Here is a 26,906-nt window from a genome sequence, read left to right on the forward strand (position 1 = left end):
CATCTCTGGACTACTACCTGAGCCACAAGTCAACTGGCACAGAATTAACAAGATTAAAGAGGTAAACATGCGGCTCAAAGATTGGTGTGGGAGAAATGGATTTGAATACATTGGACATAGGCACCAGTGGTGCAGAAGGAGGGAGCTGTTCTGAGGGGAAGGCTTATGCTGGGTTCAGAGTCCTGGTGAAGCACTGTGGACAGGCCTTTAAACCAGATAGTTGGTGGTGGTGGGGGTGGGGGTGGGGGTGGGGGGGGGGGGCTCCAGAATTATGTAAAATGTTAAAGGGATGGAGGGTTCAGCTGATGTTGTTAAAGTTTCTAGAACAAGTAATAGTACAGAGGGTATGGAAAAGTTCAGGAATGATCCAGATGAAGGAACTGAGGACATTCTGGCTAAGTTTGCAGATGATACTAATACAAGCAGAGGGAAAGGTAGTATTGAGGATGCAGGAAGTCTGCAGAAGGATTATGTCAGGTTAGGAGTCTGGGTGAAGAAGTGGCAGATGGAGTACAATGTGGGAAAGTGTGAGGTCACTTTGGTAAGAAGAATAGAGGTATGGATTATTTTCTAAATGGGGAGAAAATTCAGAAGTCTGAAGTACAGAGAGACTTGGGAGTTCTAGTCCAGGATTCTCTCAAGGTAAACTTGCAGGTTGAGTCAGTAATTAGGAAGTCAAATACAACTTTGGCATTTCATTTGAGAGGACTTAAATATAAAAGCAGGGATGTATTTCTGAGGCCCTATAAGGCTCCGGTCAGGCCACATTTGGAGTATTCTGTGCAGTTTTGGACCCCATTTCTCCGGGAAAAGGAACTGGCCCTGGAGCAGATTCAGAGGAGGTTCACAAGAATGGTCCCAGGAATGAAAAGTATAACATATAAGGAATGTTTGAGGACTCTGGGTCTATACTCATTGGAGATTAGAAGGATGGGGGGGGCGCGGAATCTAATTGAAACTTGCCGAACATTGAATGGCCTGGAGAGAGTGGATGTTGGGAAGATGCCCCCATTGGTAGGAGAGTCTAGGACCCAAGGGCACAGCCTTAGAAGTGAAGGCCTTTTAGATTGGGAATAAGGAGAAACTTCTTTAGCCAGAGAGTGGTGAATCTACGGAATTCACTGCCATAGAAGGCTGTGGACGCCAGGTCATTGAGTATATTTAAGACGGAGATAGAGAGGTTCTTGATGTCAAAGGGATCAAGGGTTACGGGTAGAAAGTGGGAGAATGGGGGTTGGGAAACTCATTAGCCATGATTGAATGGCCTAACTTCTGCTACTATGTCATATGGTCTTATGAAATTAATATCAGGCACAGCACATTAGTGGACAGCTATAAGAAGGGGCCTGTCATCACAGGACTGGGGATGTTGTACTTAAATGCACAACAGTGTACAAAACAAGGTAAATGAGCTTGTAGCACAGATTGAAATTAGCAGGTACGATGTTATGGGTATTACAGAGACGTACTGTAAAGTGATCAGGGATGGGAACTAAATATCTAAGGATACATGTCCCATCGAAAGGACAGGTAGATGGGAAGAGGCACTGGGTTGCCTTGTTAGTGAGAATTGCAATTAATTTGATAGCAAAATGGCATACAGAGCCAAAAGGTGTAGAATCTATGTGGATAGAGTTGAAAAGCCACAAAGAGAGAAAGACCCTGATGGGAGTTAAGTATAGGCCACCTAGCAGTCGTCACGATGCGGTGAAGAAAACAAATTGGGAGGTAGAAAAGGCATGTAAGAAAGGCAGCATGACAATAATCACGGGGTCTTCAATAGACAGGTGGACCTGGAAAATCAGGTTTGCAGCAGATTTCAAGAAAAAACGATTATGGAATGTTTCCGAGATGGCATTTTTATTTGGAGCAGCTTGTAGTAGAGGCCATGAGGGAACGGGCGATTCTGGATTTGGTGATGTGTAATGAGGCAGACTTAATTAGTGAGCTTAAGGTGAGGGAAGCAGTGACCATAATACAAACAAATTCACCTTGCAGTTTGACGGAGGAACTGGAATCCTGTGTAACAGTATTACAATTGAGTAAAGATAACTTCAAAGATATGAGGGAGGAGCTGGCCACAGTTGATTAGAAGGGTAGCCTAGTAGAGAAGACAATGGAACTGCAATGGCAGGAGTTTCTTGGGGTAATTCAGGAGGCACAGCAGAAATTTCTTCAAGGAAGATGAAACATTTTAAGGGGAGAAGTAGGCAACCATGGCGGACAAGGGATGCCAGGGACAGCATAAAAGCAAAAGAAAAGATAAAATGTGGTGAAAATTAGTGGGAAGCCAGAAGATTGAGAAGGCTAAAGTAGAGGATAACTTAAAAAAAACAGTAAGGGGGAATATATAGAACATTAGAACATAGAACATTACAGCACAGTACAGGCCCTTTGGCCCTCGATGTTGTGCTGACCTGTCATACCGATCTGAAGCCATTCTAACCTACAGTATTCCATGTACGTCCATATGCCTGTCCAATGATGACTTAAATGTACTTAAAGTTGGCTAATGTGATGATACAATGGTTTTAAGAGGTGTATTTTAGAGTCGTAGAGTCATACAGCATAAAAACAGGCCCTTTGGTCTAACTTGCCCATGTAGACCAGGTTTCCTAAACTGAACTAGTCCCAGTGCCTGCATTTGATCCATATCCCTCTAAACCTTTCTTATCCATGTTTCTGTGCATGTCACAGAAATCAACTAAATTCAAGCAAACCTGGAATGAGTGAATTACTCACTTTGCCTAAATGGAGGATTCCATTTCAAAGGGAGGAGGTTGTTGTTTCTCACTGTGGTTGCTGTCCACCCTCATCCCTCACCTTTAGGTATCCTTACAATAAGTTTCAGTTCCTCTCACTGTCTTCACTCTTCACATTCTTCCTGGTGAAACCGGCAAGGTTTATGGTATTAAACATAACCTGCAAAGAATTTAAAAAGTAGGGCTTTCACCAGATGTAAAATATACTAGCACCTGTTATAAATCTGCACTCTGCTAGGACCTGCTGGAGTTTATAGCTCTGTTATGGCTTTTTATCAGTTTAGTCCCTGGGGAACTGCCTTTCTATATGTAGCAAATTTATTACTACCACTATTGTTATCTCTTTGTTCTTTACATTTACTTCTTGATGTAACACTAATACAAATAATTAAAACCCGCCAATTGACTAAACCCTTACCTGGTCTGGCCTACATGTGACTCCAGACCCACAGTAATGTGGTTGACTCTGAACTGCCCTTGGGGCAATTAGAGATGGGCAATACATTCTGCCTGGCCAGCAACACCCTCATCCCATGAATGAATAAAAGAATAAAGAGATGTACCCTTTAGAGAATTAACATTCTTAATAAGCTTGCTGGTTTAGGCAAAAACTGTTAAGAGTGCTCCCTATTGTACAATGCAATCTCTGTAGAAACAATATCCAGGTTTAAGCTAAGAACTGACTAGTAACATTTGTGCCAAGCAAGTGTTAGCCAAGGACCAATTCTAACAAGAGATTCTTACCATTACCCCATGACATTCAATGGTATTACTATCACTAAATCCCCTGCTATCAACATCCTGGGAGTTACCACTGACCAGAACCGGAAATGGACTAATCTTATAACTACTGTGGCTACAACAGCCGGTCAGACGCAGGAATTCCACAACAAGTAACTCATCTCCTGACTCCCCAGAGCCTATCCATGATATACAAGGCAGAAGAAGTCAAGACTGTTTTGGAATACTCCCCAGTTGCCTGGATGAGTGCAGCTCCAACAAACTCAAGGAATTTTTATTTTATTCATTCACAGGATGAGATAGTATTTATTACCCCTCCTCAGTTGTCCAGGCGGCAGTTCAGAGTCAACCACATTGCTGTGGGTCTCAAGTGATATGTAAGCCAGACTAGGTAACGATGCCAATTTCCTTCCCTAAATTAGTGAACCAGATTGGTTCCCCCCCCCACCCCCCGCCGACAATCAGCAATGGATTCAAGGTCATCATAACATTCATACTTCCAGATATTTATTGAATGCAAATTCCACCATATGCTGTGGCAGGATTTGAACCCAGGTCCCTAGAACACTATCTCGGTCCAGTGATAATACCACTAGGCCATCACCTCCCCTCAGAGTTGCAGGACAAAGCAGCCAGCTTGATTGTCACCACATCCACAAACGTTTATTCCCTCCACAAAGGTGCATTGAATTTACAAGATCCATTGCAGAAATTCACCAAGGCTCTTTAGATAGCACCATCCAAACACACATCCCCTATCATTTGTAAGGTTAAGAGCAGCAGATCCAAGGGAACACTACCATGTGCAAGTTTCCATCCATGCTATTCACCATCCTGACTTGGAAATATATCATTGTTCCTTCAGTGTTGCTGGGCCAAAATCCTGGAGCTCCCTCCCCAGCAGGATTGATGGGTGTACCTAAATCCAGCTTCCTCCCACAGTCCAAAGATGTGCAGGCTAGGTGGATTGGCCATGCTAAATTGCCCATAGTGTTCAGGAGTGTGTGGGTGTAGGGGGAAGGGTCTGGGTGGGATGCTTCATGGGGCGGTGTGGACTTGTTGGGCCGAAGGGCCTGTTTCCACACTGTAAAAAAAAAATGGATGGCAATTGTTCATTAAGGCAGCTCACCACACCTTCTCAAAAGCAGCTAGGAATGGTGAATAAATAGTGGCCCAACCAGAGACACCATGCTCCATGAGTAAATTTAAAAAAAAATAGCCAGAGGCATGACTATAATAATATTCTTTTAAACACATGCATTAATGTTAGAAAATGCCAACATACTTCTCCTCATACTTGGTTAACAAAACTCTCAATTCCAATCAGTTAATCAATTAAGTCTGGCATTCTGTTAAACATGCTTCACTTGTAAATTATTACCTCAATTGAAGAAAAATAAAAGAATCAAACCCCTCAGTGTGGCCTACTTTGAGCACGACAAGTGAAATTAGATCATCCACCCTTACCAGACCATTTTGCTCAACTCCTTGGCTTTCATCTAACATTTACAAGTAATACCTTGATTCCATCAGAAAATACTGTTGAAAACATGCACTGGCACAATGTGACCTATCTGACGCAGCCCTCCTCTCCTTGCAGATATGGTTAATTGAGATAACAAGGTGTAGAGCTGGATGAACACAGCAGGCCAAGCAGCATCAGAGGAACAGGAAGGCTGACGTTTTGGGCCTAGACCCTCCTACTATCTCTGGTTAATTGATGTTTATTTTTTGCTACAGCATACCCCATTGCAGTTATTCATGGGGCATTATTCAAAGGTATGCAGCAGAAGTACCTGGGTGTTTATGTGCACTGATTGCTGAAGGTGACTGGATGAGTAAGAGAGCAGTTAATAAACCACAGTAGTTAATAAAAATGTTGCCACCTGTAGGTTGCAGGAACAGCAACTCATATTCCGCTTGGGAACCCTGCAACTCAATGGTATCAATGTGGATTTCACCAGCTTCAAAATGTCCCCTCCCCCCATTGCATCCCAAAACCAGCCCAGCTCGTCCCCGCCTGCCTAACCTGTTATTCCTCTCACCTATCCCCTCCTCCCACCTCAAGCCGCACCTCCATTTCCTAGCTACTAACCTCATCTTGTCCCCTTGACCTGTCTGTCTTCCCTGGACTGACCTATCCCCTCCCTACCTCCCCACCCATACTCTCTTCTCCACCTATCTTCTCCTCTACCCATCTTCGGTCTGCCTCCCCCCTCTCCCTATTTATTTCAGAATCCTCTCCCCATCCCCCTTTTCTGATGAAGGGTCTAGGCCCAAAACGTCAGCTTTTGTGCTCCTAAGATGCTGCTTGGGCTGCTGTGTTCATCCAGCTCCACACTTTGTTATTTTGGATTCTCCAGCATCTGCAGTTCCCATTATCTCTCAGTTAAGAAACCATCTTGGCTTCATTAATAGGGGTGCAGAGAACAAAATTAAGTTATGATACATGTATAGAAGCCACTTAGTTAGAACTTAGATGGAGCATTGCATACAGTTCTTGGCACCACATTATAGGAAAGATGCAAATGTATTTGGGAAAATACATAAAATTCACAAAAGTGGTTCTAAAATGAGAAGCTTCCATTATGAGGATAGATTGGAAGATTAGAGCTGTTCTCCTTAGAGACAAGGCTAAAAGGAGATTTGAAAGAAGTTTCCAAAAACATAAAGGGCTTGGGACAGGGAGAAACTGTTTCCTCTCAAAAGGTTTGAGAATGAGAGGGCACAGACTTAAGATGTTTGCAAATGTAGCAAACAGGATAAACTTTTTCACATGGAGTCGTTCAGGTCTGAAATGTGCTGCCTAGAAATGTGGTGGAGGCAGGTTCACTTGAGACATTCAACATGGCCTTGGCTGATTGTTTCAACAGAAAGAATATGCAGAGACATTCAGAAAAAGCAGGAAAAGTACACTGAGTCATAGTGGTCATTCAAAGAAGCAGCGCAGTCATGATATGCTGAATGGCCTTCTTCTTTCCTGTAGCAATTCCTTGAAATATAAAACCAATGGGCAATAAAAACCAATGGCTAGGAATACTGTGGCAAGAAACTCACCTCCTGACTGCCCAAAGCCTGTCCACCATCTACAAGGCACAAGTCAGGAGTGTGATGGAATACTCTCCACTTGCCTGGATGGGTGCAGCCCCAACAACATTCAAAAAGTTTTGCACCATCCAGGACAAAGCTGCCCACTTGATTAGCACTACATCCACTGATGCTCAGTAGCAGCAGTGGGTACTATCTACAAAATGCACTGCAGAAATTCACTGAAGATCCTCAAACAGCATCTTCCAAACCCTTGACAACTTCCATCTAGAAAGACAAGGGCAGCAGATATGACAGAACACCACCACCTTCGTGTTCCCCTCCAAGCCACTCGCCATCCTGACTTGGAAATATATTGCCATTCCTTCACTGTCGCTGGGTCAAAATCCTGGAATTCCCTCCCTAATGGCATTGTGGGTCAGGTGGACTGTAGCAGTTCAAGAAGGCAGATCATCACCACCTTCTTAAGGGCTACTAGGGATGGGCAATAAATGCTGACCAGCCAGCAACTCCCACATCCCACAAAACAAATAAACTAAAAAGAGAGGCACATCTCAGTTTATGGAAGGGGAAATTAATAATCCAGCCCCATAGGAACAGGAACAGTCCATTCAGCCCATCGAGCCTGATCTGCCATTTTACATCATGGCTGACCATTTCCTCAATACCATTTTCCCACAGTATCTTCATATCCCTTCATGCATAAAGTCTCTAGGATCCAAAAGATTTCTATCTTGAATCTGCTTGCTGTCTGAATTTCCACAGTCCTTTAGAAATTTCAGGTCAGGCCGGAAGGATGCGGTGGCTTTGGGGAAGGTACAGAAAATATTAACCAGGATGTTCCTGGTATGGAGGGTATTAGCTATGAGGAGAGGTTAGAGAAATTTGGGTTGTTCTCACTGGAATGTTGGAGGTTGAGGGGCAACCTGATTGAAGTCTACAAGATTATGAAGGGCGTGGACAGTCAGAAGATTTTTCCCAGGGTGGAAGAGCCGGTTACGAGGAGGCATAGGTTTAAGGTGTGAGGGGCAAGGTTTAAAGGTGATGTATGATGCAAGTTTTTTTAACACAGAGAGTGGTGAGTGCCTGGAACTCACTGCCGGGAAGGTAGTAGAAGCAGATACAATAGTGACTTTTAAGGGGCATTTTGAAAAATACATGAATAGGATGGGAATAGAGGAATATGGTCCCCAGAAGGATAGGTGGTTTTAGTTATGACGGGCAGCATGTCAGTGCAGGCTTATAGGGCCGAAGAGCCTGTTCCTGTGCTGTGATTTTCTTTGATCTTATTCTTTGTTCTTACTTGGAGGTTCAATACAGCCCTGGGTGACAGTGTGTATGGAGTTTCTATGTTCTCCCTGTGTCTACGTGGGTTTCCTCTGGATGACCTGGTTTCCTTCCACAGTCCAAAGATGTGTAAGTCAAGTGGATTGGCCATGCTAAATTGCCTTGTAGTGTCTGGGGCTAAGTAGTCTCGGTGGATTACTCAAATGAAACACAGGGATAGGGTGGGAGCCTGGGTCCAGGTGTGATGTTCTTCAGAGAGTCAGTGCAGACTTGATGGGCCAAATGGCCTCTTCTTCACTATAAGGTTTATAATGACGATTCATATTAGTGCCCCAAAAGCTAAACTAAATTAATTATCATCCAACGATACATGTATCATGTCTCTGAAGTGGGAAGATTAGTTCCTGTTTATGGCTGTAGTTTATTTGGGTGCTGCTTTTTTTTTTAAAAGGTCAGCTTGTTTAGATGTGTTATGACTTGCGCCTAAGGCCTTCTGGCTCAGAGGCAGGGACTGTATCACTCTTCTATATCTGGTAGCAATCAACCTGTAACGATGCATCTGAACAAAGATTTTAAAAAGCCTCACTCAGTAGGTGTTGTCAGCTCTTTTAGCTCTTAAAGAGCATCTTGATTAATAAATAGTTTATCACATGATTAACAGACCAAAGGTGAGACCCATTTCTGATGAAGGTCTAGGCCCGAAACATCTGTTTTTGCGCTCCTAAGATGCTGCTTGGCTTTCTGTGGTCATCCAGCTCTACACTTGGTTACCTCGGATTCTCCCGCATCTGCAGTTCCCATTACCTCTTAACATATAACTGTTGCAGTGCCAATAACCTACGCTTGGAGGTGCTACGTCCCTATTAGAAATTATTGTTCCCAGTAACCCATGAGCAGGAATTTCGAAGCACTTATTAATCGGTACCTATGGGACCAGTCCTGTGCCAGTTGAACAATCATTCCAGATAATCAGGAGGCGCGTGGACAGAGTGAATAGCCAAGGTCTTCTTCCTAAGGAGGAGGAATCCAAAACTAGAGGACAAGGGTTTAAGGTGAGAGGGTAAGGATCTGAAGGATAACTTTTCCACGCAGAGGGTGGTGAAGCTTATAGTATGAGCTGCCAAAGGAAGTGATGGAGGCAGTACAATGTCAACATTTAAAATGCATTGTAGGCTAAATGCTAGCAAATAGGTCTGATTCTGATATCTGGTCGGCATAGATGAGTTGGACAGAACTATCTGTTTCCATGCTATATGACTCTATTTATAGTGTAAATCACTTAAATAATAATGCAACTTTGCCTTAAATGAAACTTACTGGCAGAGAGCCTTCTCACTCTCGCCCTCAACTGATTATTTGGACATTGCTGAATTTGAGGAGAAATTGACTCAAAATTGAATCAACTATTGATATTTCCAGTGGCCATGTGATTGAACACTAAGTGTATTTAAATTGAGGTAAATAAATTTAAAAACTGCAATAATGGGATAGAATTGTACAGAAAACTTTGAGGTATTTGAGGTAGATAATTTTTACCAGTTTATTGAGAAAGCCCTGTTCATAAGGTGCCAGTTATAACAAAGTTTGCCGTATGTACAAATATGAAATAGTTGCAGGTGTAGGCCATTCTGCCCCTCATGTTTGTTCTGCCATTAAAGAAGATCCTGGTTAATTTGCTAGTTTTAAATGACCATATATTCCCTATTACCAAAAAATTCTCCTGCATAACAAAAATCTCCCTACACCCCCGTCCCCTTAAAAATTTTCAATTACCCTATTTCACTGCCTCTTGAGCCAGAAAATTTCAACATTGCACAAACCTTTGAGAGAATAAAATTTTCTTCATTTCTGTCTTGAAAGGATGACCCCAAATTTTGTAGTAGTGTTCCTTAGTCCTGGACTGACAGACAAGAGGAAACATTGAGCAAATTTTCCCAGCCACTCAGCAGTGAGGACAATGGTGAGAAATGTGGAGAAATAAGGTATGAATGAAAAATCTGATTCTCAACAAATTGAAGCTTAAACAGCAAGATCTAAAATCTCATTCATAGAGGTCACCTTATTTATATGCATTTGCTTCCCATTATTAGCTAATTTATACACAGTTTACAATCCTCCCATGCACTGATGAGAAGCCAGATGTAACCAATTTCTGCCTTGAAAGTCAGTACAGTTCCTGGCAGATGCAGGTGTTGCTTCCTTCTCTGGGCCTTCACCTTAAGATTCATTCAATGACATCTCATTGCATGCTCTATGGCCAGTGATAACTTCCACCCTTCAATTAAGGAAGTTGGCATTGACAAAACGCCAGCCTCCCACATCATCATGGCCGATCTCAGATTAACTCATAATGCACTTCAGCACTTGACCACTGCACTGCACTTTAGAGCTCAAGGAAACTTTACATTGCAGTGCTTCAGCCAGGTATCTCTGCACACAGGGATGTACACCATTTCATATATCTGAATAAGATGCATTATATATCTCATAGCTTGCTTTCATGGAACTCAGCCACTTTGCACTTACTTGGACAGTCATAGCATCTTTGGGTTTTCTTGCCTGTTAATACATTAGTACAAATAAAACTTACAGAATTACAGAGTCTTTGATTTGACCTGCTGTTTAACACAGACACAAAGGCAGGTAGCACTGAACAGTCAAGGGAGAAGCATGTTGCTGGACAGCACCTTGCTACATCGAGCTCACACCCAGAACAATGTGCCAAAAGGATACATAGTCAATGCAAAGAATATCCTTCGATCAAATAGCCATGTTTGAAAGTTAAAGGGGTTTGGAGAAGGACCACAGTCAGTCAAAGGATGCCACAACACTCAGTCTAAGGTATCATCTAATCTCAGACAGGAGGGTTGGCCCCAGTCAGTCAGTCAGACGCTTGTTTTAACCAGGGTCCGGTGATCCATATCCTTGCAGAATGAGGATTGACCCATGGTCAAGTCCAACCAAACTGAAAATCACAGAGAAGTCAGCTGGGGAGACATCAGTCCAGGGGCATGGTAGACTGGTTAGTACAGTTAGATCATGTGGAATCCAGGGGGAGCTAGCCAATTGGATACAAAATTGGATTGAGGGTTGGAGACAGAGGGTGAGGGAGAAGGTTGTTCTCAGAGTTCAATGGGACCTTGACTAGATGGGCCAGTGGGCAGAGGACTGGCAGATGGAATTTAATTTAGATAAATGTGAGGCGGTGGGTTTTGATAAGGCAAACCAGAGCAAGACTTACATAGTTAATGGTAGGGGCCCGGGAAGCTTTGCTGAACAAAGACACCTAGCGCTTCAGGTGCATAGTTTCTTGAAGGTGGAGTCACAGGTAGATAGGGTAGTGAAGGTGGTGTTTGGCACGCTTTCCTTTATTGGTCGGCATATTGAGTATAGGAGTTGGGACATCGTGTTGCAGCTGTACAGAATATTGGTGAGTCCACTTTTAGAATATTTCATTCAATTTTTGTCTACCTGCTATAGGAAAGATGTTGTTAAACTTGAAAGGGTGCTAAAGTGATCTACAAGAATGTTGCCGGGATCGGAGGGTTTGAGTTATACGAAGAAGGTGAATAAGCTGGGGCTACTTTCTTTGGATCATTAGGGGCTGAGGGGTGACCCCATAAAGGTTTATAAAATTATGAGGAACATGGATAGGGTGAATAACAGAGGTCTTTTTCCCAGGGTAGGAGAGTCCAAAACTAGGTGGTATAGGTTTAAGAGCGGGAAGAAATTTAAAAAGGACCTGAGGGACAACTTTTTCACACAGAGGGTGGTGTGTGTATGGAACGAACTACTAGAAGAAGTCGTGGAGACTGGAACAATTACATTTAAACATTTAAAAGGCATCTGGATGAGTACATGAATAGGAAGGGTTTAGAGGGATGTGGGCCAAATGCTGGCAAATGGAATTAGATTAATTTAGCCTATCTGGTCAGCATGGAAGAGGTGGATTGAAGGGTCTGTTTCCATGCTGTATACCTCTATGACTCTGGTGGGACCAATTAGATAGTTCTTATAAACAGTCTGGGCCAAATAGCCTCTTTCTGGACTGTATGATTTTATATGAAGATAAACTCAAAGATTTCATGGGAATAGTTCAAGGGATGAACAGGACTTCAATTACGTAAATAGGTTGAAGACCCTTATGTTAGTTTGTTAGAGATTTTCAAAATCATGAGGGGTCTTGACAGTAAATAGGGATATTGGCTGAGAACCAAAATATGCTAGTATAAGCTGATAGCAGAATAAGTACTGGCAATGTAACAGAAACCTATTTTTACATAACTGGTGGAGCTGTAGTGGACTAGAGGAGTCGTTCCTTACAAGGCTGACATAAATATCATGGCCCGAATGGCATCCTTCTGTGTAGTAACTGTTCTATGATGCAAAGTGAGTAAGAAGATTAATGGACAAATCAAGATAAGCAGTAAGATCCAGATAAGTATAGAGATAATACGAGTTCCCTTCCAATGGAGGTTTTTTAGAACAGGTGGTACTAAATCTATTAAAAGTTGCAATGCAAGGAATTCAGCTATTTAAAAAGTTGCATTTATATAGTTATTTTCATGATATCCGAAAGCACTTGACAGCCAATTAAGAACTTTGAAATTTATCTACTATTGTAACAAAAGTGCAGGTCAAGGTCCCTGTGCTGCTGTAGATGATTATATTGTGTTTTCATGGTGTCATGAAATTCTTTATCACTTTATGCAGTAGCAAAGTGTTAATTTAGATTACAGAGTTGAACCCAGAGTGTGAACCTAAAACTGACTCTGAGTCATCTGTGATCACAGTGCCAAAGGCCAGAAGCAATAATGAGCCAAGCAGTCCAATTGAAATCAAGTAAGGAACTGCAGATGTTTGAAATCTGAGATAACAACTAACATTTCTGGAGAAACTCAGCAGGTCTGGAGTTAATGTTTTGAGTCTTCAGACCCCAATACAAGCGGGCTGAACTGACAGCATTACCCTAATCCAGAGCACCAGTCACTAATCCCAGAGTACTATCACTGATTATAGAATACTAACCTTGATCCCAGAGTACAACCCACAATCAAAAAGCAAAATTGAACTGACAGTACTGTCACTGATCCTACAGCACCATCATTGACTGATGGCAGGGCACTGTCATCGATCTCAGAGCACCATCACTGGATCCCAGAGCACCGTCACTGATCCCAGGGCACCGTCACTGATCCCAGAGGAATTTGGTCTGAAAGTCAGGTAAATAGGGAATTCTGTGTACTTTTTAAGATAATTAACTTCTTTGATAGGAATCTCCATACTTGATATTGAGTGCACCATCCTAGTGAGGTGTAATATATGCCCAATCCTGGTGTGTTACCCCTCATCTTGGTCTGTTATCTCTGAATGTTGCTGTTGCCCCAATCTGCCGATATTTTTATGCTACTTTCAGCATATTACTCCAAACCTACCTGCTACTACGGATCCAGAAGGTTCATCCCTGAGCCTGGGATATACGTTGACCTCAGAATGTTACCCCTGATCCTAGCGCATTGCCCTGAATCCCAGTGTGTTGTCTCTTTTCCCAGTCTGTTACTCCAACTCCAGTATTTTGCTCCGAATCCAAATGTGTTGCCTCCAATCCCAGCATGTTACACCCTAATCCCAGGCTTTTATTAAGAAACCTTAAGAGGCCATTGATTGACTACCTGCAGGTATCCCTAATGTACCCCATTCTGCCTCTGGGAAAATAGCACTGGGGTGGAATGAAATCAGCAAATCAGCCCTTTGGCCATCAGAGCCAATTCTAGTACTTGAAATCCTCCACTTTTGCTACTCCTTTGTTTTTGCACCTTCAGGCATGTTATTTTGCATCAGAGATAATGTGAACTGCAGATGCTGGAGAATCCAAGATAACAAAGTGTGAAGCTGGATGAACGCAGCAGGCCAAGCAGCATCCCAGGAGCACAAAAACTGATGTTTCGGGCCTAGACCCCTCATCAGAGAGGGGGGTGGGGTCTCTGATGAAGGGTCTAGGCCCAAAACGTTAGCTTTTGTGCTCCCGAGATGCTGCTTGGCCTGCTGCGTTCATCCAGCTTCACACTTTGTTATCTATGTTATTTTGCATCACGTTCAACCATGCACATAACTTGCTTAGTTCACCCTAAAGCCTCATTATGTCCTCTCCACAACTCATAATTCCCCACCTAGTTTTGTGTCATGACAAATTTGGAGATATTGCACTCTGTGTTCAATGATCTGTTTCTTAGGAAACACATCCAAAACAAACATTGTCTGTGCTTGGAAGATCATCAACTCATTGAAGGACACTTTTTGGTCTGCCTGAAACTTATTAGCTTTCTAGTGCAAAGAGTTGACCCTGACTGAGTGTTGCTGACTGGTGCATTCTACTGTCCATGTCTATGTGCTGAGGGATGCACTAAAGCTTGGGGCAGCTACAGCCAAGATGCAGTGGGGAAAGGCTACCATTTAATGACTTGCTTCCAAAGTACCATGGAGTTCCATTCAGTTATAAGATCTTCTCAGTGCCTAAAATATATGCAATATAATCCTGTATAGGTATGAAATGCCTCGAGATTTTTTGCAAATGCATGGAATGCCAAATTCCAATGTTTGTTTGCAAAGACTGTACAGAGCTTCAGTAACTGTGTATGTACAAAAGACTTTTTATGAATAAAATGTATTTTTGGAATAAATACTTACATTTTGTAGTTGTAGTCTGCAAGGAATAGAAAGTGGGAGTGAGAGACCTGAATTTGGTGACTAGTGGGTAAGATTTAATTTGACTTATTATCAACACATGTACCAAGATACAGTGAAGAGTATTGTTTTGCATGGTTTCCAGGCAAACCATATCTCACAAAAGTACATTAGGGCAAAAGAACAGAATGTAGAATGTAGAATATAGTGTTACAGTTGCAGAGAAGGTGTAGGAAAAGATTAAGCTTAAAATATGAGAGGTACATTGAGAAGTCTGATAACAGCAGGGAAGAAGCTGGTCTTGAATCTGTTGATACATGTTTTCAAACTTTTGCATCTTCTGCCCAATGGAAGAGAGTGGAAGAAAGTCCAGGTTACCAGCCACAATCAGGGAACTCATATTCCATGAGGTCCACTTGGCTGACCTTATTACAGTCACTACAAACCTCCACCTCTGGGTCCAAGGACACAGGCTGATTCTTTCTCATGTAGCTTTGTCGGCGTATTTTAGCACCGGGTCAGGTTCTTCCAACTCTGCCTCAGATATGGGTAGTGTGTAATGCAAACTAGCTTGCCTCTTGTGCCGGGGCACACACAAGAAATTCATTCTCCTCTTCAGGTGGTAAAGGCATTGAGGCAGTAACATTTGATATGTCCATCTCAGATTCTGAGGTACCCTTCAAAGCTTGTCAGAGCGGGAGAATCCATGGGTTCCAGAGAAGTTGAAAAGGCAGTTGAGGAGCTGGGGCATGTTTTGCTCCCGCACCATTTGCGAGTTTTCACCTTCCATATGATCTGTGTACTTGTTCAGGACTGTTGCACCTACCTGAAGTTCATAGGTCACTGAACCTGACCTCCCTTCAACCATACCTCCTACCCATGCAGTGCCATTCTCCTGGCTCCTGCACTAAACTCCGTACCCTAAAGTAAACTGTCTCTCTCGTTTAGTGGAGTCTAGTGCATTGGTAATCCTGGTGCTGTTTTGCCCTCTTTCCCACATCTGGGAAGATCAGATTTAACCTGGTGCAGTCTTCTCCCCCATTAGCAACTCTGCTGGAGCTGTCCCTGCAGTTGCATAAGGGGTGGTCCTATAATCAAACAGGAACCAGGACCGTTTGGTCCTGAGTGAAGCTACAGACTGTTTCTTTAAGCCTCCCTTCAAAGTTTGGACTGCTCTTTCTGCCAGACCATTGAATGGTGGATGGTTTGGAACCGTCTAATATGTCAAATATCATTTGATTTTGGGAAATTCAAACTCCCTGCTGGTAAACAGTGACTGTTATCTGTGACCAACACTCCCATGTATTGTAAAAGATGTGTACTGTTTTTCTATTGTCTGCCCCCTGTTTGATGAACTCTATGCACATCCAGCCATTTTGAGTGGGCGTCCACAATTACTAGGAACATTGAGCCCTTGGAAGGACTGTATGTAACTGAGTACAAGGTTTATCCAGCCATTCCCATGAATGTGGGTGAGCTGCTGGTGGTAGTTTTTGTCTTTGTTGGCACTGTGGACAATGCCCCACCAATGCAGGTATGTTTGCATCCAAGCCTGGCCACTGGATAAAACTTCTCACCAACATCTTCACTTTGGAACCCCCTGGATGACCTGGAGGAGTTCTGGCAGCAACCTCTACTGGGGACAATCATTCTTGCCCGTCATAATAATATACCATCCCGTATTGTGATCTGGTTTCTCTGGGTCAAAATGTCATTCAATTTTGGTTATGGTGGCCCTTTGGTTTCCCCATCGCCACCAGCAGTTTCAGTTTTACCAGGACTGGATCTTTCTGCGTCCGAAGTCTGATATTGTCACAGGAGTTAGGATGTCATATTGAGGTTGTACTGGATATTGGTGAGGCCTCTTCTGGAGTACTGTGCGCAGTTCTGGTCACCCTGTTATAGGAAGGATGTTATTAAACAGGAGAGGGTTCAGAAAAGATTTACCAGGATATTGCTGGGAATTGAGGGTTTGAATTATAAAAATAGGCTGAATAGGCTGGGACCTCTTTTCACTGGAGCATTGGAAGTTGATGGGTGACCTTATAGAGGTTTAAAAGATCATGAGGGGCATAGATAAGATGAATAGCAAAGGTCTTTTCCCCAGGGTAGAGGAGTCAAAAATTAGACGGCATGTTTTTAATGGGAGAGGACCATGGTTTAAAAAGGACATGAGGGACAACTTTTTTTTGTTTTACACAGACAGTGGCTAAGTTGTGGAATGAACTACCAGAGGAAGTGATAGATGCAGGTATAGTTATAACATTTAAAAGACATTTGGATCAGCACAAGAATAGGAAAGCTATGGAGGATTATGGGCCAAACGCAGGCAGGCGGGCCTAGTTTAGTTTGGGAACATGGTCGGCCGAGACTAGTTGGACTGAAGAGTCTGTTTCCATGCTGTAGGACTCTATGACTGTGTTACTGGAAGTGTGTGTAGACACTTCCAGTGGTGGTATTACCAGCAGTACATCTGCCAGCTTAAGGTGGGGGTGGGCAAGTATTAGATACCACTGCTGAATTTGGCCTGGAGCTATGGGAGGCACTGTCTTGTTCTCTTTAAGTAGACATAGCAGGGGTTTGTGATCAGAGATATTGGGAACTGCAGATGCTGGAGAATCCGAGATAACAAAGTGTGGGGCTGGATGAACACAGCAGGCCAAGCAGCATCCCAGGAGCACAAAAGCTGACGTTTTGGGCCTAGATCCTTCAACAGAAAAGAGGGAGGGGGAGAGGATTTTGAAATAAATAGGGAGAGAGGGGGAGGCGGACTGAGGATGGATAGAGGAGAAGATAGTGGAGAGGAGATTATAGGTGGGGAGGAGATTGGTCAGTCCGGGGAGGATGGACAGGTCAAGGGGCGGGATGATGTTAGTAGGTAGGAAATGGAGGTGCGGCTTGAGGTGGGGGAGGGGATAGGTGAGAGGAAGAACAGTTTAGGGAGGCGGCGACGAGCTGGGCTGGTTTTGGGATGCAGTGGGGGAGGGAAGATTTTGAAGCTTGTGAAATCTACATTGATACCATTGGGCTGCAGCGTTCCCAAGCAGAATGAGTTGCTGTTCCTGCAACCTTTGGATGGCATCATTATGGCACTGCAGGAGGCCCATGATGGACATGTCGTCTAAGGAATGGGAGAGGGAGTTGAAATGGTTCATGACTGGGAGGTGCAGTTGTTTATTGCGAACTGAGCGGAGGTGTTCCGCAAAGCGGTCTGCAAGCCTTCGCTTGGTTTCCCCAATGTGGAGGTAGCCACAAGGGGTACAGCGGATGCAGTATACCACATTGGCGGATGTGCAGGTCAACATCTGCTTGTTGTGGGAAGTCATCTTGGGGCCTGGGTTGGGGGTGAGTGAGGAGATGTAGGGGCAAGTGTAACACTTCCTGCAGTTGCAGGGCAAAGTGCTGGGTGTGGTGGGATTGGAGGGGAGTGTGGAGCAGACAAGGGAATCCTGGAGAGAGTGGTCCCTCCGGAAGGCAGACAAGGGTGGGGATGGGAAAACGTCTTTAGTGGTGAGGTCAGATTGTAGATGGCGAAAGTGTCAGAGGATGATGCGTTGTATGCGGAGGTTGGCATGTGAGGACTAGGGGAATTCTCTTTTGGCAGTTATTGCGGGAGAGGGGTGTGAGGGATGAGTTGCGGGAAATGCAGGAGACTCGGTTGAGGGTGTTCGCGACCACTGCTGGGGGGAAGTTGTGGTCCTTGAAGAACGAGGACATCTGGGATATGCGGGAGTGGAATGCCTCATCCTGTGAGCAGATGCGACAGAGGCAAAAGAATTGGGAATAGAATTTTTGCATGAAGGTGGGTGGGAAGGGTTTGTGGTCCATTCTTATTACAAATTTATGTTGGTAAAGGTATTGGTGGAGCTTCCGGACTCAAAGTACGACCATCAAACCTTCCTTCACTATCTGGGCATATTTACATTCTGCATTAACTAAAGTCCTGGACGTATATGCTACAGGATGTTCCTTCCCATTGGGCTGCATGAGTTAATACTGTCCTTATGCCATACAGGGATGCATTGCATGTCAATTCTGTTGCCCACCTCTGAGAGACAACAGTACATAAATAGATGAAGACACAGCTGAGACACTTAAGACTCTATAAAAACCACAAATAGTTTATTAAGTACTTAAACAAATAACACACACTTTTAACTACAATGGATATCTCAATCACTGTCTTTCACTACCCTAATTTCTTTAACTAAACTCAAACGTTACTGCCTGGGAGAGTTGCAGCAAGTACTTCTTGCAACATTAATCTTTGAAGTTATACTGAACAAAGGGATTTCTTCAAGCTCTTTATATGCCAGTCTCCATGCCAAGCGTGTGCCTTATTTGGAATTATCTGTGCATGTGACCAATCCTCAAATGTATTTGGCCAAATGCATATAAAAGAGATAAAGTGTGGAGCTGGATGAACACAGCAGGCCAAGCAGCATCTTAGGAGCACAAAAGCTGACATTTCGGGCCTAGACCCTTCATCAGAAAAGGAAGAGGGGTCTAGGCCCAAAACGTTAGCCTTCCTGCTCCTCTGATGCTGCTTGCCCTGCTGTGTTCATCCAGCTCTACACCTTGTTATCTCTCTTCCATCCTGGCACCTTTGTGTCACGCACCTTGTGTCCTTTTCTGATGAAGGGTCTAGGCCCGAAACGTCAGCTTTTGTGCTCCTAAGATGCTGCTTGGCCTGCTGTGTTCATCCAGCTCCACACTTTGTTATTTCGGATTCTCCAGCATGTGCAGTTCCCATTTTCTCTGGTCAAATACAAATCTTATTTGGTAGAGCTATTTACTAGGATGTTGCCTGGTATGGAGGGAAGGTCTTACGAGGAAAGGCTGAGGGACTTGAGGCTGTTTTTGTTAGAGAGAAGAATGTTGAGAGGTGACTTAATTGAGACATATAAAATAATCAGAGAGTTAGATAGGGTGGATAGGGAGAGCCTTTTTCCTAGGATGGTGAGGGCGAGCACAAGGGGGCATAGCTTTAAATTGAGGGGTGAAAGATATAGGGTAGATGTCAGAGGTAGTTTCTTTACTCAGACAGTAGTAAGGGAATGGAACACTTTGCCTGCAACGGTAGTAGATTCACCAACTTTAAGTACATTTAAGTCATCATTGGACAAGCATATGGACGTACATGGAATAGTGTAGGTTAGATGGGCTTGAGATCGATATGACAGGTCAGCACAACATCGAGGGCCGAAGGGCCTGTACTGTGCTGTAATGTTCTATGTTCTATGTTCTATAAGAGACTGGAACCAAAACTGTACCATTATCTGTAAAGGTTTCCTGGTAGGAGGTTGTCAGTCTAGCTGAAGTCTTGTGTAAACTCAAGGGTAGGAGTCCAGAATGAAATTTGTGAAATACTGCTTCTGTGATTATTGAAATGGCTGCACCATTATCAACCTCCAACCAGATGGACATTCCAGGGTATGCACTCTCCTGGATAACAGACTATGAGTTCTCTTAATTTAGGCCTAGTAGGACTGCTTTGCTGTCTCAAGTCTGCATACCGGCAGCGACTACAATGGCTTGCCAGCTAGGATCCTGAAGAAAATTTTAACCGTTTGGTTGAAGCTTGGCTTTGTTTTGGGGTTTTGCTGTGGGCTAACCTGGAGTCCTTCCATTCGGGATATGTCCTGAATGTGACTATGCAATTGCCTTCACTCATGTGGTGTTTTCAATCTCAGTTGGACTTGTGAGGGTGTCCACTTCCATCGGAATACCCTTCAACTCATATGCTCCACTTGCCACATTTTCTCATGATAATGCCAGCTGTAGCACTTGTTTTAAGTCCAGATGGACTTCAGCTAGTATGTGCTTTCGCACAGTTATCATTAATCCCAAATGATCTCTCAACATCTCATTAAGGTTTAAGCCAAATCACATGTCTCTGTACGGTGTCTTAACCTAGTCAGAAATCCTGATGTGGATTCCCTTGGTTCTCAAATTGCCGAGTAAAAATGATAGCATCTCAGAATTACAGGAGGCTTGGGGTTATAATATTCCTTAACTAAATTCATTAACTCTTGAACGGTTTTAAAATCTGATGCTTCAGCGAAAGTAGGACTCCTAATAACCGAAAAAATCTTTGGGTCCCCAAGCTGTCAGCTGAATTACTTGTTGCTTTTCATCTGCCTCAATGCCCAGTCTTCGACAGCAAGGTTGAACAAGTCAAGTTTCCGAAATAAAGGCATGATGCCAGAAATACTCACCCCAACTCATTGTTATGAGTGAATTTCTTCAGGAATGTGCTTTACTTTCATCACCACTGAAATAACTCCATAGAGGCAGGCATCCCACCACCAATTCACCCTTTACTTACACATGGAAAGCTCTTGACGCTGGTCCAGCTCTCTCAGAGCCAACTCTGTCAGAATGTCAGACTCTCCTCTTTATCTGTCAGTGAATGCTCCCTGTTTGCACCAGATGAACAGCCCCAATCAGGGAATTCATATTCTGAGGTCCACCTGGCTGACCACTTTAAAATCACTACACCAGGTTTTGGCATCCTCTCCCCAGCTCTGAACCCTTCTACTTCCCTGTCACTACAATGCCTGTTTCTATCCATCACAATACTCAATTAAGGGACCCCAGGAATGACTGTTCCCTACTCCGTTGTCTGACATTGATGGATAGCCCTGGTGCATGGCTGACCAGACCCATCACCGCTTTCCTTATTGCTCCCCACTTGGCGATCCATAAATCCCATGCCTACTTGAACTGAATGTACCAACTGACTGTAGCCCTATCTGCACACTGTCGTGAGAAAGAGCCAGATTGTGGCCACTCTAAACGGTCGAATGACCATTCCCAATATCCTGCATTGACTGCACTGGACATCCTGACTCTGAGCAGCATGCCTTGACTCGACTGTGGAATGCTCCACATGGACTTCCAGTAATGGCCATTTGTCTGAAGCACATGCAGAGTGTTTGCTGTGCAGGCAGCTGGCACATGCTGTAAATGTGCCATTGATGTAGCACTGTGCCAGACAGGCAGCTGCCCACTTCCTGCACTGCTCACTACTGTCAAGCATGATTAGCTGCCTGGCTCTGTGTACGTACTAAATAACAAGAAAAAATAGACATAAAAATAATAGACAGAAAATAAAATATGAGCCTTTAAGCTCTGGTTGAGATGCCAGTGCACTAAAAGACCTGGCATCACACACAGCAAGGTAAGGCAATTCAAGACAAAGCAAGGTAAGACAATGGCTAAGATAATAAAATGTGAGGCTGGATGAACACAGCAGGCCAAGCAGCATCCCAGGAGCACAAACGCTGACGTTTCGGGCCTAGACCCTTCATCAGAGAGCTCTCTGATGAATGGTCTAGGCCCGAAACGTCAGCGTTTGTGCTCCTGGGATGCTGCTTGGCCTGCTGTGTTCATCCAGCCTCACATTTTATTATCTTGGAATCTCCAGCATCTGCAGTTCCCATTATCTCTAAGACAATGGCTAAGCTAGTCAGGACAAGGCAAGGATGCTGTGTGTGTGCAGGTTTAAGAGGATAAGCAAATAACCCTTAAATGCTACCTGATCTAGTCTGTGAACTGCTGTGGGTTGCGTTCAAGTAGCCCTTTACATTGCACTGCGCTGACAATTATCAATGTATCTCAAAGTTTGGGGCAGCATTACAGTCCACAAATGCACTATGAGTTTTTTTTTTCTTTATTTACGGGGTGAGGGCATCGCTAGCTAGGCAGCATTTATTGCCCTTCCCTAATTGCCTTGAGGACATTTGAGGGTCAACCACATTGCTGTGGGTCTCTGATATATTATGATGTGTCAGATGTGAGTGTCCGTTAATGTGGCATATATACAGCTTAGAGTGATTGTCGGTTACAACATTCTAAACACTGTGATTTACGCAGTTTACATCTTCTATAGAGCTCTGCACTCAAAACAGAATTATGGCATTTACAAAGATAGCAAATTATATACTTCCCAGGGCTATCATAGGTTCTGCACAGCACCAATTTTTTAAAAAAGGGGAAATAATCAAAATTTCAGCAAAGTTAGGCTGCTCCACTAATATTCATGTGCTTCTGATTCTTAAGTGTCAGTCAATGATGTTCATGTTAATGAGGTCTTTTGCTCTATCACCTCACTAATACAACCACTTCACTATCCCATCATCATCCATATGCTTATCCAAGGACTATTTAAATGCCCCTAATGTGGCTGAGTTAACTACATTGGCAGGCAGGGCATGACCTTACCACACTCTGAGTAAAGAGCCTGCCTCTGACATCTGTCTTATATCCTTCACCCCTCAATTTGTAGCTATGGCCCTCTCGTACAAGCTGATGTCATCATCCTCGGAAAAAGACTCTCACTGTCCACCCTATCTAATCCTCTGATCATCTTGTATGTCTCTATTAAATCTCCTTTTGGCCTTCTCTCCAATGAGAACAGACCCAAGTCCCTCAGCCTTTCTTCTTAAGGCCTTCGCTCCAGACCAGGCAACATCCTGGTTATTCAGCTACTGACATTTTATTCACACCGTTTGACGCTTTTGACCACCCGCAAAGACCCGTCATTCAGTCCATCAACACTCCACTCACACCACCCGTATCCATCTATTGACACTTTAACTATGTGGAATGATCTTGCCATTATCTCTTGTCCATATATTTTGTGCCGTGCCCCTCCCTCACCTTATCTAATGAAGGAGCAGCACTTCAAAAGCTTGTGACTGCAAATAAACCTGCTGGATTAAAACTTGGTGTTGTGTGACTTTAGTATGGGGGATGGCCTTGGATTAGCTCACAGGTCGGCACATCGTCGAGGGCTGAAGGTCCTGTTCTGTGCTGTATTGTTCTATGTTCTATGTGTGGCTGCTGCCCTGAAATCTTGGTGGCAGATGTTCAAGACAGTGGTCTGGATAAGCTAGCAGCAATCTAGAGCCACCAGATAACCACTCTGACTTTTATATTAGGAATTTTCAGCAATGGATTTATATGCATTCTGTGGCATGATTGGAATCTGCATATTAGTAAGGTGAGACTTGGTGCTAATGAGAATGATAATGAACAATGTGCCCCAGTGATAGACATGTCACCCACCATTCCGAGTGAGAGTTATGTCTTAATGTTTAGAACATGCAACTAGTTGTTCTCAACATTGAGAAAGAGCATGGTCAGGTCCTCATATATTTCTCCCATATTCTTGCATTGTTCAGAGCCCTATAACATTCTGCCTTCTGAAGCTGAATGTGTAATTAAATAAATGAATTAATAACATGAAAAAATGTAACATGTTAGCTATTTGAGAATAATAATTTTTTAAAAATTCATTTATGGGGTGTCGCTGTTGCTGGGTGGCCAGCATTTACGGGATGTTGGTATTGCTGGATGGCCAGCATTTATTGCCCATTCCCCAGGTAGTGGTGAGCTGCTTTCTTGAACTGCTGCATTCTACCTGCTGTGGATTGACAACAATGCTATTTGGGAGGGAATTCCAGGATTTTGACCCAGTGATGGTGAAATAATGGTGATATAGTTCCAAGTCAGGATGGTGAGTGGCTTGGAGGGGAGCTGTAGGTGGTGGTGTTTCCATGCATGTGCTGCCCTTATCCTTCTAGATGGAAGTGATCATAGATTCAAATGGTGTTGTCTCAGGATCTTTGGTGAATTTCTGCAGTGCATCTTGTAAATAGCACACACTGCTGCTACTGAGTATTGCTGGTGGAGAGAGTGGATGCTTGTGGCTATATATCGTATCAAGTTTTGAGAGTGTTGTTCAAACTGTACCTATCCAGGCAAGTGGGGAATAGTCCATCACATTCCTGACTTGTGCCTTGTAAGTAGTGGACAGACTTTGAGGAGTCAGGAGGTGAGTTACTTATCACAGCAATTGTATCCTCTAACCTGCTGTTGTAGCTACTGTATTTATGTGGTGAGTCCAATTGAGTTTCTGGTCAATAGTAACCCCAGAATGTTGACAGTGGGGGATTCAGTGATGGTAACACCATTGAATATCAAGGGACGGTGGTTAGACTGTCCATTATTGGTGATGGTCATAGCCTGGCATTTGTGTGACATGAATGTTACCTGCCACTGTCAGCCTAAGCCTGGATATTGTCCAGATCTTGCTGCATTTGAACATGGACTGCCTCAGTTTTTGAGGAACCTTGAATGGTGCTGAATATTGTGCACTCATTGGCAAACATCCACCCTCTTGACCTCATGATAGAGGGAAGGTCATAGCTGAAGCAGCTGAGGATGGTTGGGCCTAAGACACTATCCTGAGGAATTCTCCTGCAGTTGTGTCCTGGAGCTGAGATGAGTGACCTCCAACAATCATGACCATCTTCCAACGTGCCAGGTATGGCTTCAACCAGTGGAGACTTTGCCCTCTGATACCCATCGATTCCAGTTTTGCTAGGGGTCCTTAATGCCACACTTGGACAAATGCAGCCTTGACGTCAAGGACTATCACTCTCACCTCATCTCTGGAATTTAGCTCCTTTGTCCATTTTTTAACTGAGGCTGTAATGAAGTCAAGAGCGGAGTGGCCCTGGCAGAACCCAAACTGGGCGTCACTGAACAGATAATTGACAGCAATCACAGTTGGGATCTAAATATTTAAGGATACTTCATACAAGAGATAATTTAAGTTCAGAAGATCAAGATATAGAACGTGTTTGGGTGGATAAGAAACAGCAAAGGTAGAAAGTGGAGTTGTTTAACACCATCACACCCCTCCTTACCACCCCCCGCCCCATAACAGTAACTATATTGTGAGACAGTATATAGGAAGAAATTACCTGGGCTTGCTGCAATAATTATGAGTGATTTCAATTCTCATATAGATTGAATGAATCAGATTGGCAAATGTAGCCTGCAAGATGAGTTCATAAAGTGTATTGCGGTCAGTTATTTGAGCAATATGTTCCACTACCATCCGACAGCAGGGCATTTTAGAATTTGCAATGTGCTTCAAGATAGGATTAATTGATGACTTGCCTTTCCAAAATACACTATTTACCCTAATGATGTGTCTCATGATTTTGTAAGCCTCTGAGGTCACGCCTCAGCCTCTGATCCTCCAGTGAAAATAGCCCCAGTGTACTCAGCCTCTCTATACAGCTGAAGCCCTCCAACCCTGGAGACATCCTTGTAAATCTTTTCTGAAACCTTTCAAACTTCACAACATCCTTCCTATAGCAGGGAGGCCAGAATTGCAAGCAATATTCCAGTACTGGCCCAACCAATATCCTGCAGAGCTCCAACATAACCTCCCAACTCCTATACTCAATATACTGGCCAATAATGGCAGCATACCAAATGCCTTCCTCACTATCCCAGCTATGTGTGACTCCACTTTCAGGAACTATGAACCTGCACTTCAAGATCTCTTTGTTCAGCAACACTCCCTAGGACCTTACCATTAAGTGTATCAGTCCTGCCCTGATTTGCCTTACCAAAATGCAGCACCTCACATTTATCTAAATTAAACTCCATCTGCCACTCCTTGGTCCATTGGCCATTGATCAAGATCCTGTTGTACTCTGAGGTAACCTTTTTCACTATCCACAACACCTCCAATTTTGGTGTTATCTGCAAATTACTAACCATACCACCTATATTCACATCCAAATCATTTACGTAAATGACGAAAAGCAGTGGACCCAGCACCGATCCTTGTGGCATACTGTTCGTCACAGGCCTCAGGTCTGAAAATCAACCCCCCACCACCAACCTCTGTCTTCTACATTCGAGCCAATTCTGTATCTAAACAGCTACTTCTCCCTCTATTTATGTGATCTAACCTTGATAGCCAGTCTACCACGTGGTACCTTGTCAAACATCTTACTGAAGCCCATATAGATCATGTCCATTGCCCTGCCCTCATCAATGCTCTTAGTTAAAAACCAAAAGAACTGTGGATGCTGTAAATCGGGAACAAAAATGGAGGTTGCTGGAAAAGCTCAGAAGATCTGGCAGTATCTGTGAAGAAAAATCTGAGTTAATGTTTTGGAGGAAGGGTCACCAAACCTGAAACATTAATCCTCTTTGTTCCTTCTTCAAAAACCTTAAATGGAACTCCTTATGAGTCTTCATTTTGGGTCCAGAGACCCTTCTTCAGAACTGATTGTACCTAGAACAAGCTTGGTATATTTGCTGATGATGGGATGGGGAGGGTGTCAGGATTAAATGATAGGTGGAGATGGAGCCCAGAGAGAGAGAGAACAACAATTGACCAGACAAAATTAGTGTGTTATGGTCAGCCTGGGAGAATCAGTAGGCAACATTAGCAGCTGACGGTGGGTTGTTTGTGGTGGCAGCCCATGTGACGTCAAGGCCTTATGTGTGAGGGTTAGGTAAGGCCATGAGATAACGTGCCCAGGTCTCAAAATTATTGAACCTGATATC

At 43.6% G+C, this 26,906-nt stretch overlaps 1 long non-coding RNA gene across 1 annotated transcript in view; it reads right to left on the reverse strand.

The window, feature by feature from the left end:
- LOC132209522 (uncharacterized) overlaps positions 1–26,906 on the reverse strand; it is a 42,057-nt gene that overhangs the window by 5,634 nt on the left and 9,517 nt on the right. The window contains exon 2 of the long non-coding RNA XR_009445651.1: positions 9,659–9,738. This is a non-coding gene — a long non-coding RNA (uncharacterized LOC132209522). The remainder of the gene's footprint in view (positions 1–9,658; positions 9,739–26,906) is intronic.

Source organism: Stegostoma tigrinum, chromosome 4 (genome assembly GCF_030684315.1).
Source record: "Stegostoma tigrinum isolate sSteTig4 chromosome 4, sSteTig4.hap1, whole genome shotgun sequence".
In the NCBI taxonomy this organism is placed as follows: Eukaryota; Metazoa; Chordata; class Chondrichthyes; order Orectolobiformes; family Stegostomatidae; genus Stegostoma; species Stegostoma tigrinum.